The sequence below is a fragment of the Vicugna pacos genome, chromosome 4 (genome assembly GCF_048564905.1).
Source record: "Vicugna pacos chromosome 4, VicPac4, whole genome shotgun sequence".
NCBI classification, from domain to species: Eukaryota; Metazoa; Chordata; class Mammalia; order Artiodactyla; family Camelidae; genus Vicugna; species Vicugna pacos.
The window spans coordinates 62,899,534-62,920,359 of NC_132990.1; the positions used below are offsets into that span (position 1 = coordinate 62,899,534).

Genomic DNA, 20,826 nt, shown 5'->3' on the forward strand with positions numbered 1-20,826 from the left:
AGGATCCTACTTTATTTAAGCACCCTGTTGTAACAGTGACAGTGAAATTTCATACAGCCACAATTTTTATTATTATTTATTATTTTTAAATCTACAATCTCACTGACCCACTGTTAGGAGGAGAAATAGGTTTTTGGAGTCAAATTATCATATTTAAATCCCAACTCTAATTTAACTTGAAAAACCTTAGCTCCTTAATTCCTCTGAGCCTTAGCTGCCTCTGTTTTAAGAGGACTCCTACCTACTTCTGAAGGTTGCTAGGAATATTAAATGACACAAACTATGTGCTGCATCTGGCACATAGTAGGACAGGGTAGATGTCAGTTCTCTTGCCCCAATCGAGAGTGGTGTTTTTCTTATACACATATGAAGAAAGGAGGATAGAGCATTACATAAGCCTGACCTGAGCCATATAATAGATTTTATAGTAAGAAAGAATTTAGAGAAAAACCCAAGCAATGCTATGTGGAGAATTATTTATCTGTTCCTATAGGAAGATGGAAATATTATCTTCAGATGAGTTCTTACTGTAGACTGACTTCACTCCCCTAATTTTACCTTGCTTCTGGAAGGTGTTTCCTGCTTTTCGTACACATTTGTTATTTGTGTATGTGTAAGACGGGGGAATAAGGAAGCTGGAAGCAAAAACACGGGGCTGGGACAATATGAGGTATTCCTTGGGAAAGAATGGCAGAATATAGGGCTAGAAAGGAAGCTCTGAGTCAGTCTGTGCCAGTCCTTGAATGCCCTACTAAGGAGCTTTGCATTTTATTCCTTAGGCAATTGAACATTAAAACCAGAAAGAATAAAAAAATAGAGAATCTTGTAAAATGAATTTGACATTTTATTTATAAAAGCTCTTACTTAAAGAATGGCGGGCAAAGAGATTCAGAAAAATGCAAGATCCAGGAAGATTTGCTTTTGGCAATTCTTTTTTTTTCTCCTCCTAAATGATTTTAGGAAAGAGATACTAGAAGTAAGTTCTAGGGGCTGAGGTGTTCCTTGCATTATGTTTTTCCTTTGTCCGTTCACATACAACACGACTTGCTGCGGCTTCTAACACACGGAAGATTTCGCCAGTGGACCGCCTGCAATTCTGTGTAAAGGAGGTGGGCAGGATCTCATCATGGGCTTATTCTCTTGGAAGCATTTGGATCATCACTGCCTTCAAGGTGTTAATAGTCTGGCTGAAAAGACAGACATAAAAAGAGATCAGGATAATCAATAAGGTAAATGTGATGAGAAGCACAGGCAAGTAGTGGATCCTCACAGTGGGGCATGTAGGTTTTAAACAGGGAAAACTTTCTGGAAACACACATACAACGTTAAAAAGGAGTAGCTAAGCTGAGCCTTGAAGGATGAGGAGGGTCCATCATGGGGAGGAGGAGCCTGAAGGAGAGCAGTCCAGGTAGAGGAGCAGCCCAGGCAAGAACACAGAGACGAGAAACACCCGCTCTCATGCAGGGCGACCACCAGCAATCTGTGATCTCGGCGGCTGACGAGGCAGAGTGAGCTGGCGAGGAGCTGGGCGAGTGAGGCAGGACCAGAAGGAACAGGCCTGGTGTGCTCGGCCAGCAAGCTTGCAGCTTGTCCTGCAGGTGATGTGGGAGTGGGAAGGGGCTCTTTGCATTTCAGCCGTCCTCATGGCTGCGTGAAGGAGGGGACGAGATGAGACCAGACGGAGGTGTTAGCAGCATTCTGGGAGGCGGGGCGGGGGAGGGGGGCGGGGGCGGGGGAGGGGGGCGGCTGGGCTCTTAGAGGGCACCAAGGGAGTTTGGAAATGGGACCTGCAGCGCTGGGATTGACTGAAACAGGGAGATGAGCCACCCCGGGTGTTTAACCACCATGACTGGGGAGTGTCACTGCCAACCACAAAACGGGGGGCTCACGGGAGGGTTGCCGCTTTGAGGGAAGGCAACATGCTCAGCTCTAGAAACAATGGACTTGAGGTGCCTGGAGGAGGCTGAAAACACTAGCTGTTTGACCTTGGGCAGATGATTTCATGTCCTCTGAGCCCCGGCTTCCTCGTTTCACTTAAGAACGGGAAAATAATAAGTAGTTTTCGGGGAAAGATAAATTTGCTCAAGGAGCTCAAGGTGTTACTTTTATCAGACTCTTGTCATCTGTTCCTTCTTCACATTAGCTCTAGGGAAACAAACACACAAGCTTCTGTCCTAGAAGTTGACAAATGTTCCTTTCTGAGCCAAGATTCTGCTTCTGTTGGTCGTCTTAAGCCTCAGAAAATCCCCCACCTGTAGGCCTGGCCCTCGGGTTTCATATGTGTCATGTGCGATGTTCCTTCTGCTCCGTCTTGGTATCACAGTGACAGAGTGCTGTGTGAAGGTGCCAGAGTTGGAGAAGTAACATTAAAAAAAATTTTTTTTAAAAAGGTGATCCAGAAAGGATTTTGATATGTGTGAAAGCTTTTGAAATAATCTTTATTTTATATTTACTTCTCTCTTATCACATTTCTAAAGATTTTGAAATTCATTTCACCCTTAAATATCATTTTTTTGTTAAAGTAATGATACCTACATTTTGCATCCCTATAAAAACCACCTTTTCTGGACCCACAGATTTGTGTGTGTGTGTGTGTGTGTGTGTGCAGGACAGAAGGGAAGACAGACCCCAGACCCTCAGCCCACAGTTACTCCTAGTAAGCCGTAAAATAAACAAGTTTCACCATCCTCACCACATGTGTTCCTGGAACAAAAAGGATTTTGGTGTGATGGGTCCAATTTTTGCTATGAACTGTGAACTAGCATATTTCAAGCTTTGCTTCTGAGGTTGATGAAGGGAGCTTTCTTGTCCCTCTCTAATAGAATGCAGATGGCTCTCCTTTGCAAGCTCCTAAATCCACAAAGCTGTGTTTGAGTATGAGGATAAGAAATAGACTGGTAATTCAATCAGCCATGCTATGCATCATGGCTATTCCTCACTCCACAACAATTTCTAAAGGGCTTGACTTGTAGTAAGTGTGCATTAAACTTGCATCAGATGAGTGTATAACAGCACGTTAGCACTAGCCGGAGAATATGAAGACCTGGGTTCAAAACCTGGCATTGCAGGTCACTATCTACAGTGAGATGGAGCCCTGGGTGCCAGTTTAGAATCCTTAAAGTCAGTCAGACCAGGATTCAGATCCTGGTTCCTCGTCTACCTATCCATGTGTCGGGAGGATTGGGGTCAAATTTCATGACATCGCTGTCACTCAGTAGGCTGTAACGGTTGAGCTTGAGGATGCTGGGTTTGAATCCCGACCGTCACTTAGTGTCTAGAGGACTTCGGCAGTTTTCTCAAATGCCTTGATTTTCTCACCTGCAAAATGTGAAAAAAAACAATTGCAACTATTGTTAGGGTTTCCAAGTTAATATACAAAAAATTATTACGGTAGATCTTGGCATATGGAAGCACTCTGAATGTGGTAACTATTATTCTATTATTTTTACTGTACTACCTCTTACTGTGGTATTCTGACCCTCAGAGGGTACAGCAGTTCTCCTAGGGAGCAGTTCCATAGCGTCCAGCATCTCGGGAGTGGCATTAGGACTGTCGTTCAGCCTCAGCCACTGTGTCTCAGTTTCCGCACATGTCAATGAGGTAATGTTCCCTATCTGTTCTCTCTCTCTCTATAGCATATGTTCTAGTGAGGCTCGAACAAGATCACCAGTGTGAAAACACTTAGCTGACTCTCAAGTGTTCCATAAATGTAAGTTTATTATCAGAACCCTTTCCATTACAAGTGACAAAACACAGCCTCAAATCAGCATTGCCAAAGAAGAGGATTTAATGACTTGCAACTGGATTCTAGGGTAGCTCACGGTCCCAAAGGAAGAACTTGAAGAACTAGAACTTTGGGAACCCAAAGTGATGCTCATTATAGCTCGAACGTGCAGTTTACACATTATGTCATTTCTGATGGTTGCCCTAACCGTCTCCACACAGCGCTTTTGCATATAGTGAGGACGGCACCAGGCGACCAGCTTGGCACAGTTCCAGTATTCTCGGCCAGCAAAAAGAGAAAAGCCCCCAGTATTCTCCCGTACGTTTACTGCAGGGAAGAGTTCTGACTGACCCTGTTTTAATCTCCTGTCTAACCCTGGGCCAGTCACTGGGAATAGGGAATGGAAAACTAGGATTGTTTAGGCTTGATCACAACCCTTTCCATTTAACGTGGGTCAGAGGGCTGTTGTGTTAGAGTTCTCCAGAGAAACAGAACCAATAGGAGATACACATCTGTACATGGAGAGACTTACCGTAACTAACTGGCCAGTTATGGGAGTTGGCAAGTCCCGAGGTCTACAGGGTCAGTCAGCACGCTGGAGACCAATTGCAGTCCAATTCTGAAACCCTGAGAATTAGGAGAGCTGATGGCATAAGTTCTTATCCAAAGGCCAGCAGGGTCAAGACCAAGGAAAGCCAGTGTTTCAGTTCAAGTCTGAAGACAGAAAACAAGCAAGTGTCCCCGTTCAAAGGAAGTCAGGCAGGAAAAATTCTCTTACTTAAGGGAATGTCAACTTACTTGTTTTATTCAGGCCTTCAACTGATTGGATGAGGCCCAATCACATTAGGGGGAGCTATCTACTTTACTCATTCAACTGTTTTTTTTCTTTAATTTATTGAAGTATAGTTGATTTGCAGTGTTTCAGGTGTACAGCAAATGATTCTGCTTCATACACACACACATACATACACACACATATACTTTTCATATATATACAGACATATATATTTTTTCAGACTCTTTCTAATATAGGTTATTACAGGATTTTGAGTATAGTTCCCTGTGCTGTACAATAGATCCTTGTTGTTTATCTGTGTTACATTTATTACTGTGTATCTGTTAATCCTCAATACCTTTGGTAAATAAGTTTGTTTTCTATGTTGATGTGTCTATTTCTGATTTGTAAATTAGTTCATTTGTATCATTTTTTAGATTCCACATATAAGTGATATCATATAATATTTATCTTTCTCTGTCTGACTTATTTCACTTGGATAATCTCTAAATCCATCTATGTTGCCGCAAGCGGCATTATTCAGTCTTTTTATGGCTGAGTAATATTCCTGTGTGTGTGTGTGTGTGTGTGTGTGTACATGTACATACATACATACATACATATATACTACATCTTCTTTATCCAATCATCTGTCAATGGACATTTAGGTTGCTTCCATGTCTTGGCTATTGTAAATAGTGCTTCTATGAACATTGGGATGTATGTATCTTTTTGAAATAACAGTTTTTACCTTTCTGGATATATTACCAGAACTGGGATTGCTGGTAACTCCATTTTTGGTTTTTTAAAGGAAGCTCCATACTGTTTTCCATAGTGGCTGCACCAATTTACATTCCCACCAACAGTATAGGAGGGTTCCCTTTTCTTCACATTCTCTCCAACATGTATTTGTAGACTTCTTGATGATGGCCATTCTGACCAGTGTGAGGTGATACCTTGTTGCAGTTTTGGTTTGCATTTCTATACTAATTTGTGATGTTGAGCATCTTTTCATGTGCCTCTTGGCCATCTAGATGTCTTCTTTGGAGGAATGTTGGTTTAGGTCTTCTACCCATTTTTTGATTGGGTTATTTTTTTGATATTGAATTGTATAAGCTTTTTGTATATTTTGGAAATTAATCCCTTATTGGTTGCATTGTTTGCTCATTCAACTGATTTAAATATTATTCTCATCACAAAACACCCTCACAGAAATACCCAGGGTAGTGTTTGACCAAATATATGGACACCTTATGACCTAGACAAGTTGACTTACAAAATTAACTATCATAGATGGAAAAGATGGAAAAAAGAGGAAAAAAGATTTTGAGCAAGTTAAAAAAAATACTATCATAGATTATCATTATTAATAGTAGTTTCTTTAACTTCTTTAGAGGTGACTACAGTGAGCCTTTTGGCATCAGAAAGCCTAGAATAATTATATCCCAAACTCCTGAGTATTTCTCAGTTTCTAGCAGAGACAGGTTACCAGGATATTGACCCCACTGTCTTGGTGGAAGAGAGATCCTACTAGTACAATGCTCTCAACCTTGGAAATATTGACATTTGGGCTGGAAAATTCCTTGTTACGGGGGATTGTCCTGTGCACTGTAAGGTGTTTGCAGCATTCCTGGCCTCTACCCACTAAATGCCAGTAGCACCCAACACCCCCCACTGTCCACCTTGTGACAATCAAAAGTGTTTCCAGACAGTATCAAATGTTCCCCGGGGAACAAAATCTTCTCCCATGCCTGGCTAAGAAGAGCTATACTTATGGATTCCAGCTAAGTAGTAATTCATACCTCTCTGTTCTCCACCCATGTTCCCAAAGGATGGAGGAAATGGTGGCTTGCTGGGCTGGTTTTACAACTTTTTATTCCCCCCCCCCCCGCCCCCGACTCCCTCTACACATTGAAACTCCTCACCACTGGGGCATTGAACCGTCATACTATTGGGGAAAAAAACTTCAGAGTATACACTCAGGATATTTTGGAGTCTGGTCCCTCCTCTGTCACTGAAGGGTGTGTGGCTCTTTTCCCTCTTGGCCTTGGTTTTCCATATTGGCAAAAAGAGAAGATGTCCTGTAATTTGTCACTCTTTAACATTTTGTGATACAGACTGATCAGATTTGAGCTATGAAATGGGAAATCACCATACAGAATTCACTTGTTGAATATGTGACTAAGATCCTGAATTTCCCATAAGCATCTCTTTTGCTTCTTGGAGGTTAAGATTGCGTTGGATTGCTTGTGCAAGGAGTCTGGGCAAAAGCAAAGACTGACCTATGTCAGGATTTCTGCTGCTACTTGATGTCTTGTTTTGGGGTGTCACTCAGGATTCCATGTATGTGTCAGAAAACAGTATCGAGTGGAAAATCATTCATTGAGTCTGAAGTATGATGTTTGTAAGAAGTGATGGGGAGACTATGTGAAGCTTAGATGCCAGAATAATGGGCACAATGTTACCCAGAGTAGGGGGTGGTGGAAGGCATAATAAAACACGTATCTCTAAAACTGGGCAAATCATTTTTCATCTTTATGTTTGAAATCTAGATAGATAGGAGAGTGAACTTAGCCAGATGCAATTTGAAGCGGACGATAGATTGTTGCCTCTTTATTTTTCTCTTCAAAATTATATAGCACCGAATATTGACTTTATTGATGAGAAAACTGAAGCTCAAAAAGCAGAAATTATTAGCAGCGGTCACAGTGTGAGTTAGTGGCGGAGTTTAGACACAATTCCGGGGCTCGCAGCACCCAGCCCAGAGATGCTTCCATCATAGCACCCGCCGAAGAAGGCCCTGTGGGGAAGCAGTGTAGAAACAGCCTCTCCTCCTCCCACCTAATATTAGTTCAGTAAAGTCCTGTTGATGCTGCTTTTTCCATCTCCTCTCCTCTGCCTCCCCGTTCTTGGCTGGGTTTTTCACAAAGATTTCAGTCTTTTTCTCGCCATTTATTTCCTCGCTAGAGGCATAGCAGAGCTTATACTGGGGCATAGCAGAGCTCGCAGTGCAAAAGTCTCATTGTCCCATCCCGCGTCCTGCCCAGCTGAAGAGAAAGCAAAAGAAAAGAGTTAAAGGCATCAGCGGTGCTTCCATATTGACCCTGCTGGCGGGTGGCGATGAGAAGTTACACACAGCCGTGGAGCGGTCTCGTTTCTGGTGACCGTCACAGCTTCCCGTGGCTGCCACGACAAGGTATCACAAACTCGGTGGCTTTCAACAACAGAAATGTCTTCTCTCAACGGTTCTCAAGGCCAGAATTGCGAAATCAAGGTGTGGGCAGGGCCACATTCCCTCCAGAGGCTCCGGGGTGGACGACAGCCCTTGTCACTTCCAGCTCCCAGCAATTCCAGGCGTTCCTCGGCTTGCGGCTGCCCCATTCCAGCTGCTACCTCTGCGGTCACCCTTCCCCTCCTCTTCTCTGTGTGTCTCTCATAAGGACACCTGTCACTGGACTTCAGGCCCACCTGGGGAACCGAAGATGATCTCCACATCTTGACATGCTTAGCCTAGTTACATCTGCAAAGACTCTTTTTCCCAATAAGTTCGCAATCACAGGTTCTGGATGTTAAGATACGCATATATGTTTTGGGGGCCATGATCATTTAGCCCACTACGTCTGGGAACTGTGCTACTTTTTTTATGCATACGTACAGTATCTCTTGGACTTCTCACAGGTCTTTGAGTTATGGATGAATATTCCCATTTTACAGATGAGGAGGTGAAGAAGCAGCAGTGAATTAATAAGAGGACACAGAGAAGGGGCAGGGATAGATGCACAGACTTCAGCGTATTTTTTATGTGCTTCCCTGGAACTTTGAATCTTCCTTCTAAGGGCTTGGTTACATTCGCTTTTGTTGTTAATAAATTCATTTTAGGGCGAGGCCATGCAGAATAGGGAGCATTGTCTATACGGGACATGTGCACCGATGTTCCGGGTCGGATGGGGAGGTTCCCTGTAGCGTATTCTGTTGGACCCAATTGTTACCCTCATGACTTCAGAGGCTCTTGATTCAATTCTTCAATTCTGGCCCAGGCTCCATTTATCTTGAATACATTTTATGCAGTCTATTTACTGCTTATTTCTCAGATTTCCATCTGTGAAGGGAGCATGTTGGCCTTTGAGCTCTCAGTTTATGAATCGCACCTTCCATCTACATCAGTCCTCAGGGACACAGGTTTTGAAGAAATGATGCTATATTTACAAGTATAACTACTGTTGAAAATATCCAAACTCTCCCCACCTCAACCCTACTGGTGAAACAGGACTTGGATGCTGGGAAACTTCAGGATTCACTCTGCTGAGACTCTCTCCCTAGATCCTCCTCTCTCCCCGGCTGTGTCTCCTGCTCAGCCTTGAAGCCCCTCTCAGATGCTCCTCGTGCCCTGATCTTCCTGGACAGAATTCACTGCTGCTCTCTCTCCTCCTCCAGCCCCTTACGTTCCCTATACACACTTGCATAATGACATTCATCTTTATGCAGAATTGTTTTCCTTATCTCACTCCTCTGGAGTGTGGGTAGACAAACAGGGGAATCTAGACTTTCTTTGAGGTGTTGTGAAGACAGGGAGCCTGCATTCTCACTTTTTTCCTTGATATTTGAAAAAATGCCAGAGCAGTCTGAGTTAGTGAGTTACGGAGGACATTTTTGAAAGAAGACTGGATTTTGCTTCTTTGCAAGTTAGTTCTTTCCTCCTTTTCATCTTTTTCTTTCCATTCCTGCCCTTCCTTTATCAAAAACACACCCTGAGCTCCTCCCAACTGCCAGATGCTGCTAGATCTAAGGATATAATGGTGAGTAAGCTGTTGCCCTGCAGTCAAATAACTCACAGTCTCATGGCCAACGTAGTTAAGGAAACAAAGAATTATAGCACATCATATCATATTGCATTATATCATATATAATATACACTGTAACATAACACGTGTAGTGTATATTGTTTAGTTATATATTTTTGCATAGCGTTTTACACTACAGTATGTCACACTGCATACTACAAGGAAAATGTACTAAATGCTTTGGTAGTTTTCTTCTTGGCTTGGGGGAGGTCCTACAAAAAAAGCATTAGGAAATGAAAATGTGTTCATCAGACAGAGGAGAGCATATTTAGAATGGATCATTCTCTAAAGCTCAGAGCCTGTGGGCTTGAAAGGCAAACTCAGGTAGATGGTATCCAGCCAAATTCGTTGGGACCACTTTTTCTCGAGAGTTACTTTCGGGGCCCACGTGGGTGTCCCAGTGCCCATTGTAGGGCCTGTCCTTCCTCTGCCTCTACCCAGCAGCAAGCTGAGCCCACATCGTCTGCCCAGTTCGGAACTCCACCCAAACCCGACTGCAGGACCCAGTGAGCAGAATCCCAGCATGTGGCCTTTCTCACCGGGCGCCCAGCCTGGACCTCATTGGCCTCCCTCCCAGCTACTTTGGACTCCACAGAAACCATGTGTATTTCCACTGCTCACTTAATCTGCAGACTTAATTTTCTTTTATTTTCCTGTCGCCTGATGTTGCAAATAAAAAACAAATTATAAAGTGGGGACAGTTAGTGAATGGGCTAAGTTGTTTATTACTGTATTTTAATATAGCACATAGCTGTTAATTGTTTGGTCATGAAAGTACAAAGTATGGTCCGTTTTATCATGATATCCCTGTGCCTGGCATAATTGGAATCAGTAAATGAGAATTAAATTAAGTTGAGCAATACTGAAAGACTGAAGGAAGCCAGCATTATGGATTCTCATCATATATGAAAAAATGGATCAGAGTTTAACCAGAAAAGGAGCTGGCCCTCCCTTTTTGTGGGCTGGTTAGCTCAGAAGCTATTATTGCCTTCAGTGCTAAACATTCATACTATCCTGTTGGACTGTTTCTGCTGGTGATTTAAAAGCAGTCTAAGTGCATGGCTTTTCTCCTTTCAGCCCTCCTCGCCTCCGTTCCATCTCTCTCTGTGCTGCTGGCTGTGAAGTCTTCCTGAAATGCACGTTAGATCAGCTGTCTTCTGTTTGTTTGCTTTCCATTTTATGGGCTTGCTCTTGCCTGGGTCTACGGCCCAATCTTTCCCACTCAACTGCATATACCCCACACTTGAGCTGCTGTGGGTTCCCCAAACATCCTGGTGATTTCTCCATCCTTCCTGTCTACTCAGGCTGTACCGTCTTCCAGGAGGACATCTGTCCAGCACCGCTCCATTCAGTTAACTTGTATTTCAAGGCCTGGTTCAGACCTTACCACCTCCCGGCGGCCTACTCTGAAGACCCTTGCTTGATTAGGACGTCACTTGTTTTCCCACAGCCCCTGTTGTGTGCTTACCCCTCTAGATGACACACCATGTCTGTTGTATATGTACCAGCTGGTCACGTGTCTGTCTTTCTTCAGCTCAGCTCTAAGCATGAGGATGGAGACCACGTTTTTGTTCTCAGTTCTAATCCTAGATCTAGCATCTGTGAGTTGCTCAACTAATGATAGAGAGGAAGAGAGAGGGAGAGAGGGAGGAAAGAGGGAAAGAGGGAGGAAGGAGGGAGGGAGGAAGGAGGGAAGGGAGGAAGAAGGGAAGGAGGGAGGGAAGGAAGGAGGGGAGGAGGGAGGGAAGAGGGAGGAAAGGAAGGAAAGAAGGCGGGAAGGGAGGGAAGGGAGGGAAGAGAGGAAGGGAGGAAGTATGAATGGATGAATGAGGACAGTGGAACAGCCACAGCCAGATGGCAGCAGGAGACACACACGGTCCCATGATGAAGCCCAGCCTGAATTACTTCATGTATAAGCTCTGCAGGAAGGATTTGCAACAGCTGCCCCCTATCTGGCTTTAGGGGACCAGGGATATATGGCCACTCAGCCACTCCATAAACAGTGCTGGGGAGCTGGGGACGGCTTCCCCGTTCACCCGTGGGAGCTCATGATTGCTTTTGTTTGTTGTGTCCCTGCTGCCATGGCTCCCGGATGACACCCCATCTGCAGGAGCGCTGCTACAAACAGACGTGGAGCTGCCGACGGGTTTTCTCAAACCCAAGAGGCTCAGCAAAGCGGCAGCTGACAAAGAGTAGGGACAGGCCCCGGACATTAGGGGAAGGAATGCGGATTTGTCTTGATCTGCCTCATCCGAAGGGAAGTGATAAAGGAGGAGTCATAAAAGGCTGGCAGCAACTCAACTATTTGGCACTAAAGTCCTCTTCTAAAGAATCATTTCCCAAGATGGGTCTGTGCCCCCGCAGACATGCTCACGTTCATAGAATGTTCTGCTTTGCCTTTTCTTTTTTCTTTTCTGTTTTCCTATCTTTTTCTTTCTTCTTTGTAAAATTTCCCTGATCTTTCAGTGAAAAGAATTAGTCAGGTCTCAGGCATCAGGTAAAAAGAGAAGAAGAAGAAAAAAAAAAAAAGAGAGATAGGGAAGAGAAGGAAACACCTCTCTGGGAAGAAAGCAGGTCTGTCTGGAGGGAGAGGCAGCCCTCGGCCCCCGACCCCGACTCGTCCAGGCTGCTCTGGTCCAGGAGCCCTGGATGCAGAGCCCACTGAGTTCTCCCTGCCTGTTGACCCGATCCCAGCAATTCTAACCACACCAGTGTCCCCTAGTGAGTCTCCTTCTCCCAGTATCTGCCTGACTGTTCTCTGGGGAAAAAGTGACACTGAGATGCTGTTTGCCAGCTTTTCTTTCTACTCTCCAGGAACTCACCGCTGAGAACATGTACCACTGTCAGTTCTTCCCTTTTGCCCCAATGGGGCACGTCTCCCTTCCCTCGACCTCCTGACCTTTTTTCCACTCGTTGTCTCATTTCTTCAGTGTCAGCCCTGACATGTCCCCTAGCTCTTCAGCTTGCAAGGGTCACCTCGTTTGTTATGATGAAGGTATACATTGGCTCGAAGCCCCATTCCATGATGGTCGCATCCCAAGTGTCCCATGTGACCTCCAGGGACTCAGGCAGGTCACCTTGAGCCCTGGTTTCATGTCTCTCACATTGCTCACCTCTTTGCTTCCCCCCAAAGCCATTCTTACCCTCTGCCATTCATCAATGCTTGGAAAATAGCTCCTTTTAATTTATCTCCACCAAACTCCCACGTGCTGTTGTGGACAGCAGACTTTCCTGAGAACCCACCCTAAGTGTCTGTGTGTATGTGTAAGTGTGTACTTTGCAGCTCAGGATGGACTGTCATTTCAGCGTAACTTTCAGTCTTATTCTTCTTCCTCCCTCCCCCTTTCTAGTACCTTAAACCTCCCCCTCCAATGTTCAGGTTCATTTCCAATAAGAAATTTTGATACTTAAAAGCCTTCTCCCTCAAGTACAGTTTCATCACGAGTTCTTCACCCAACAACCTTCTACACCACACATCCGCTCTGTAGCCACACGGTGGAGATCACGGTGTGATATCCTAGGTCCTACTGACGATGGAGATGAGAAAGGGAGGAGCCTGATTCCCCTCATGTAGGTTAATTTTTTTACATAATAATCTTTTCCAAGTCTTGAGGGCAGGTGCCACACTTCATGTACTTCTGTATCCGTCCCTTACACAAGTGTCATGCCTAGTATACGCTGACAATGTGCAATAAATAGCATGTGGCAAAACGGTTTCAGGTATATAATAATATTATTATTATGCACATTTTACCAGTGGGAAGAAGAGACTCGGGTACCTCCTGGAGTGAGACCTTAATCACACAGTAAACGGCAGAGCTAAGTCTTGAAATACCCCCATGTTCAGACATCAAGCAACGCACTCTTCTTTCTCTACCATGTCAGCAGCATGTTTCCTGCAAACAATAATTTTTTCCAGATTTTACACACATGTAAAGTCATGTGCTCCTTTCGTACTGGTCACCTATACCCATAGGTTGGTCTCCGACTGTGGTCTGCTGTTCGTGCAGGGATTGGGGGAGGGCCATGTAGGCTCCACTCTTGGCCCTGCTCAGTACCAGGTGCTCCAGCAGTCTGCAGCTGGCTGCTGAGGAGAACCTCTGTACATCAGTCCAGACGAGTTCCTGGCCTCTTTCTTACACAGCTGGCTCTTGAAAGCACAGCCTCGGCCATAGCATCAGAATACGACCATCCTAGAGAAGGGAGAAATGAGCACAGGAATGTCGCCCAGTGTATGAGTTTTCTGCTGTGTGACAAATCACCATAAATTTATCAGCTAAAAGATAGCACACAGACATTATCTCACAGTTTTTGTAGACCAGGAGTCCAGATGTGGCTTCACTGGGTCTTAGAAAGTTGCAGTCAAAGTGTTGACTGTGGTATGTTTTCATCCAGGGTCTTGACTGGAGAAGAATTCGTTTCTAAGCTCATCCAGGTTGTTTGCAGAATTCGCTTCCTTATGGATATATGGCTAAAGCTAACATTTTGGTGGCTGTGAGCAGATTTAAATTTCTTCTCTCTGGATTCATTTCCATTTCCATTTTAATGAAAACAATATAAATAATCTTCCTTAAGTGTAAATACTAAAATTCACTGAAAAAATTATATGGGCATCAATTTTGAAGTAGATACTTGACTATGAAATTCAACCCAAATAATGAGAAATCTATTCTGTGGAAATAATGATCAAAATGGAATTAAGGTGAGGTGACATTGTTTTCTTTGGTATGTGGTCCACATGTTGCAGTGATAGCTAGAGCGTTGCTTGGGCTCAATGAGAAATACCCAGATCTTCAGTTGGTACTAACTTTACTCTCCTCCACCCGACCCCCCGGTACCCTCCTCTCCTACCACTCACAGCTGTTCTCTTTCCACCATGTAGGGGCTTCTTCTGCTTAGGTGTCACTCACTAAGTCCCCAGTGTGACTTGAATTAATTATTTGAGAAGCACTGGAGACTCAGCTGGGAACCAGGTTCTACATCCCGACTCCTAAAACCTCAGCTCATATCCATTCGTGTTAACTTAGAGTTGAATGTATCACAGTTCCAGTAACTGAAACTTAAGATAACTTGTAAGATGAAAAGGCTGTCATTTAAGTCGTTGTAAATCACTTATACTTTCCTGGGGCAAAGATGTGGACTTGCTTTAAGAGTAGATTGTGTCTTTTGTTCTTGTTTGAAGAGGGACCGCGTTGGAAGGCTCTTTCAATCACATAGGTCAGGGGTTGACAAACTTTCTTTGTAAAGCTCCAGGGAGTAAACGTATTAGACTCTGGGCCAGGTGGTCTCTGTCACAACTGCTCAGTACTGCCATTTTAGCAGGAAAGTCCCCCTAGACAATACATTAATGAAGACTCATGGCTGCATTCCAATACTGTTTTATTTAAGGACCCTGAAATTTGAATTTTATATTATTCTCATAGGTCATAACATATTCTTCTTCTTTTGACTTTTTTTCCCCAAACCATTTACAAATGCAGAAACTATTCTTGGCTCATGAGCCATGTATCCTGGGTGGCAGGCTAGATTTGGCCTGCGGGGCATTGTCCACCCCTGCTGCCGATATAAAACAAGCACCTCTCCGTTGTCCTTAGGAAAGTCCCGTTTTCTCCTTCACCCCCTTGAACTTCAGTCAGAGCTGCACTGAGAGCTGCAAGGATCTCTGAAGATTCTTGGTAGGGAGAAATCTCTCTGACACTGAGCTTTCAAAAGGAGGTACTTGCAGCCAAAGGAAGAGCATTCTAGACTCGTGGGACAGCTCCGTGGAGGACAGCTGGGCCCAGCCAAGCTAGGATGTCGGTGATCTCAGGGGCAGGTGAGGAGGCCACGCTCGGGAGATGAAGGGAAGCAGCTGCAGCTCGGGAGAAACCATCTCGGTGGAGAAAGGAGCGACCTGCGGAAGAGCAGGTGGTGACCTGGAGACAAACGACCGGTTTACGCGACAAGTGACAGCCAGGGTGGATTTACAGAACTTTCCCAGGGACACTTGGCGGAGGCTGGTAACGGAGTGCAGTCTCTGCATCTGAGCACCTGAGGGATGAAGCCTCTATCACTCGCAAATGCAGGGAAGCGCCGTGCGTTTGGTAGGGTCTGGCTTGGGAAGCCTGAGATGCATGTTATCATAAACACGCCTGGTTGCCAAGCAACGTGCCTATCCCCATTCTTTGTCTTTTTTTAAACTTTCTATTTTGAAATAATTCAAAATCTTCCAAAAAGTTGCAAAATAGTGCATACTTCTGTCACACAGATTCCTTGATTATTAACATTTTCCCACATTTGTCTTAGCATTCTTTCTCCATTACATACACACCCATGCACACAGCACACACATTCCTATATACCATTGTTTCTGGACCATTGGCGAGTAAGTCACATCAGTTTGTAGTTCTTAAAAATAAGGATAATCTCCTACGTGATGACAGTACAACTATCAAAATAAGAAAGTTAGCATTGGCCCAGTTCTGCTTTCTAATACGTACACCTCACTGAAACTTCCCTGGTGTCTGAAAAGTGCCCTTTCTATGTTCTGGATCAAATCCAGTGAACCAAGTTCACTTAGTTGTCACGTATTTTAAATTTTCTTCAACCTAAAACAATTCCTCGGTCTCTTCTTTTCAACTGAAGTATAGTTGACTTTAATATTATGTTAGTTTCAGGTGTATAACATAGCAATTTATTATTTTTCTAGACTAGACTCTGCATCAAGTTATTATAAAAATTGACTATATTCCCTGTACTGTGTGTTATGTTCTTGTAAATGATGTATTTTTTTTTTTACCAAGTAATTCTTTATCTTTCATAACTGACATTTTGAACAGGCCAGGCCAGTTACTTTGTACAATATCCCTCAGTCTGAGTTTATATGATACTTTCTCATGATTTATGAGCTTTTAGCATTAACATCTGCCAATTATTCTCACGGCATTATATCATTAGGCACCAAATGCTAATTTGTCCCACCGCTGGTAATACTATCATCATTTGGTTAAAAGTGGTTATAAGATTTCTCTTATATTTTGTATTCATCAATTAACAATTAATGAAAAATGCATTTGGGGGATCTGTACGTCAAGTCTTTTACTGTAAATAGGAGCTTTTCCTTCTCCCCCATTTATTTAAATCAGTATAGGCAAGTGGGTTTCTGTTTCACTCAGAAGGTTACAGCCTGTCAATATGATTATTGACCTTGATGGGCAGCTGTCCTAGCCTCGGCCAGTGGCGCCCCTTCAGACTGGCTCCAGTGGCGTTTTGACTTGTCTCCACGTAGCAAGAGCTAGGTGCCTGCCTGTGTTAACGGAGTCGCCTGCAGTTATGGGGACTGGCGCCTGTGAGGTCTCTTGGTCTTTCCCTCACACTTGTTTCGGTGTGGGTTATAAACAGGAGGGTTTGCAAAAGTGAGTGAGTACACTGGAAATGCTACAGGTTTGGTTTTTCACTGATAGAGAAGGTATTAACAGATATGGAGACAGATAAGACTAGAGTAAACCTCGTGGTGTGGTGAGGATTGAAACAGAAAGTGATGAGGTGGACTCGCGGTTTTTAATTTACGTGCATACATACATAAATATAGATACAGATTATGTGTATAGACGTGTGTGTGTGTGTGTGTGTGTGTCTACCTCTGTCTATTAAAGGACCTAGAAACAGTGGCACTCCTTTCACTATGGGCGTGTCTAGTTCTTGGTTTCTGTTCTCCACCAAAGAAACTGTATGAATGGCTTATCCAGAACTGAAGAAAGAAAAATTCTCCATGATCGCTGTGGCCATCTAGCTACATGCCCAGAGATGGAAGAGATATGCAGAGTGTAACCTGATTCAGAACTGCATCAGGAAATCAGAACTAGAGCCTGTCTCACCTTTTGGCCCTCAATTATTTGAACTGGTGCGTTTTCCTATTAACTAAGTCGATTTGAATTGGATTTTCTGTTACTTGCTGCTGAAAGCAACCTAACTGGCAAATGCAGGTAACAATAATATATATCAGGTTCTTGGCAGTGAGAATACAGAGAGAAATAAGAAATATATCTACTTTCAGTGAGATCCAACTACATGTTATTATAATTTCATGATAAGGAAGACATAGGACACAAGAAGAGCTCAGAGGACGCCTGGGTGAGGTGTCGCCTTACCAGGATTTTACTGTGCATAGAAGACAGGAAGGGAAGAAAGACCATTATAGACAAAATACTTAGTACAAAGGTGTTAAACACTAAATGCTGAGGGAGGCTGGTGATAGGAATGTGAATATTAGAATGAAAATTACGAGCCATTATTGATTTAATGAAATATATGTTGGTCACATATGGGTGCTGTAAAGGTGTCTCTGCTAACAAAAGGGGGAATAAAATGTGCAGAAGTTTCTGGGAACTAACGATGAAAGGATAAATGTTTCTAAGACAGAAGGAACTTGTAAATTACAAATTCATTCCTCTGAAATGCCTCTTCCTGTGTGAATGGATTGTGGATGAACCCTACTTCTCTGAAGGGTGTACCTGAGTTTGATCCATGAACCTGAGTTTTCTTACAGTTTCATATTTTTTTTTTAATTGAGATATGGTCAGTTTACATTGTTGTGTCAGTTTCTCAGTCATACATAAATATGCATATGTTCGTTTTCATAAAATTTAGCATCTCTTTATTTTCTAATTTTATTTATTTTTATTTCTTTTTGTGTGTGTGTGGGGAGGTAATTAGGTTTTATTTATTTAGTTTAGAGGAGGTACTGGGGATTGAACCTGGGATCTTGTCACTTGCTCAGCGTGCACTCTCCCGCTTGAGCTATACCCTCCCCTGCACTTTCTTCATGTTACCGACAATCCTGTGTTGTCAGTATTTTCACCGTTAACGTAAGGCTGAGCTCTCTCTTGTAGAACTCCCTCTTCAAGCTGAAGGTGCTCCTTTTCACCGGAAGGCGACTACTGCAGTTTCTCTCCTTGGCTTTTTCGTGTGCGTAGGTCAGCATTTTTAATATTTGGCTTCCGTTCGTTCCAGTTTCTCTCCCATTCCCACAGGTGAAACGCACCTACCAGAAGTCAGTAGCCGATACCTGCTTTGACTGAGAATAGCTGCTGGTTTGTAAAAAGGGAAAACAAAATGTAGCCATATTCTTTTCAAATCAGCCCTTTTGTTTTAAAAAGTTGAATGCAGAGAATTCGTGGCATTTTGTCTTGGTTGTTCGAGCAGGAGCAGGAGAAGGGATTGTGGAGGCCCTGTGTTTCTCTAACTTGACTGGATTAAGCGTCCTCACTAGACTGAAGTTCTCACAGAGCATTCCTCAGCTGTGAATCCCCAAATGTCAGGGGCTTATTAATTAATGCCATAGCTCAGCATCCTTGCTGCCTTGTCTCTAATGACATTTTCCCCAGGAATGGCATCTTTCCATCATCCTTGCTTTTGAGAAATGTGTGTATAAACTGGAAGGAGGACATGGGAGAGTCTTTTGAAACTTTTTTGGCTTTTGCCTAAAATAACTAATGCAGAATGTCTCAGGAGTTATTCTACAGAGAATTGCTTTTTAAAGGGAAAGTAATGTGAAGCCCAGAAGTTGCCTGCAGTCGAGGATTCTGATGCTTTAGAAGCTTCATTTCCTTCTTCTGTTGATTGGTTACTTCCCACTTGGTGGATTAAGAATACATAAGAATCCATAGCTGTACACTGGTGAGGTTTCAGAGATGAATGGCAAACATGATACAGTAGAGTGGAAAGAACATGGGTTGGGAGGTGCGTGTAACTCCCTTCAACGCCTGGTTCTCTCACCTGTGAAATACACACAACAGTCACCTGGCCGCTTTTGTTTGCACATAAAAATAGAGTAAGAGAAATACCATATGAGATCGCTCATATGTGGAATCTAAAACAAAATAAATAAACAAAACATGAATACAAAACAGAAACAGGCTCATAGACATAGAATACAAACTTGTGGTTGCCAAGGGGACAGGGGGTGAGAAGGGATAGACTGGGATTTCAAAATATAGAATAGATAAACAAGATTATACTGTATAGCACAGGGAAATACATACAAGATCTTACGGTAGCTCACAGAGAAAAAATGTGACAATGAATATATGTATGTTCACGTACAACTAAAAATTGTGCTCTACGCTGGAATTTGACACAACATTGTAAAATGATTATAAATCAATAAAAAATGCTTAAAACATAGGGTAAGAAAACATAATTTACCTGTTAGATTTGGCATTTGGCACTTTTTTCACGTGCTCTTCCTTCTGCCCGGAAGGTCTTCTCCTTTTTGTATCCTGCGATAATGTTTACTGAGGCTCCAAGGCTTAACTCGGTGTTCACCTCCCCTGTGAAGGCTTCTTTGGCCGTTACTCTCTCCCAGGAAGGGTTGGGTTATTTTCTCTGGCTCCCAGCTTACTTCACACTGTTGTAAATATCACACTAAATTAAAGACATTTATTTCCCCAGGTGTGTCCTTGGTTTAGACGGTGCCAAGACCCTGTCTTCTCTGTCTTCACGTCCATAATGCCTGGTTAGTATCTGATGTTCTGTAGGTATTAGAAAATGCTTGATTTTTTTAGATAGATTTGGAATATATAAATAGAGTCATTTTCAAAATAAGTTTACTTTTGTCTGTATTGTCCAAATGATTTTCCCAATTAGCCATTGGTTATAGAATTGCAGAGCCAAACACTAAAAGGAGTCCACTCTTCCAACTTACCTAACTCCAGTGATTTGTGTTCCATTTCCCAGTTTCTGTCATATCCACACACTCCCCTCTACCTGTATTCATAATTTCTAACGTTGATTTTTTTAACTAAACTTTACTTTGCATTCATTCTAATTGATTGCTTATGTGATATCAAGTATTCGCTATGATAATAATTTTCTAGTGCACATTACAATTCAGAGCTGCTCAAGTGTCTACAAGTTTGTCCATGTTGTACCTGTAAACATTCTACACACCACCAGTTGTACACAGATCCCCTTTGGGAAAACATTGAGCTTTGGGTCCTTATTTACAAGTGAGGACTTTACGTGCGCAGAGAAACCTATGTCCAATCAGGGCTCTCACAGCAGCAGAGCCTCGACAGAAATCCCAATCTTCTGAGCAGGTCTTCAATAGAAGTCTCGTGAATTAAGCCAAATATGTACATTTCCTTGGCGCTCCGGCACTTTGAGCAGCTTTGTCATCGCCCCAGGCCTTTGGGGCTAGGGTGAAAGCAAGACACCACGTGGCTCCCTGCCTGTGCCCTAGCAACCAGGCACAACACAGATGGCCGGCTTGGCAATCTGCCCTCCAGACGCCGATTGCATACCTGGCGGTGAGACACAATGACAGCTTCCCCCACGCAGGGAGAGCGTGTATTTGCACAGTGTGACTAGACTTTATGTGATATGCAGCAAAGACTGTGCCCTGAGCCTTCGGGCCAGTTTGCTAGTTTCGAGTCTGGAGGCAATAACTTTCCACTGGTGTAATGACAGCTTGTCTCTTGCAGCTGGATCATGTTAGGACAGTAGGA

The 20,826-nt window shown here is 43.4% G+C and overlaps 2 long non-coding RNA genes across 2 annotated transcripts in view; one reads left to right on the forward strand and one right to left on the reverse strand.

Annotated features, from left to right (window-relative positions):
* Positions 1 to 20,826, forward strand: part of LOC116280259 (uncharacterized) — a 144,731-nt gene that overhangs the window by 77,295 nt on the left and 46,610 nt on the right. The gene's annotated exons all lie outside the window — the stretch shown is intronic.
* Positions 983 to 19,717, reverse strand: LOC140696142 (uncharacterized). The gene is made up of 4 exons (XR_012072225.1): positions 19,526 to 19,717; positions 4,257 to 4,438; positions 3,161 to 3,318; positions 983 to 1,187 (listed from the first exon to the last, which is right to left on the reverse strand). It is a non-coding gene; the product is annotated as an uncharacterized lncRNA (long non-coding RNA).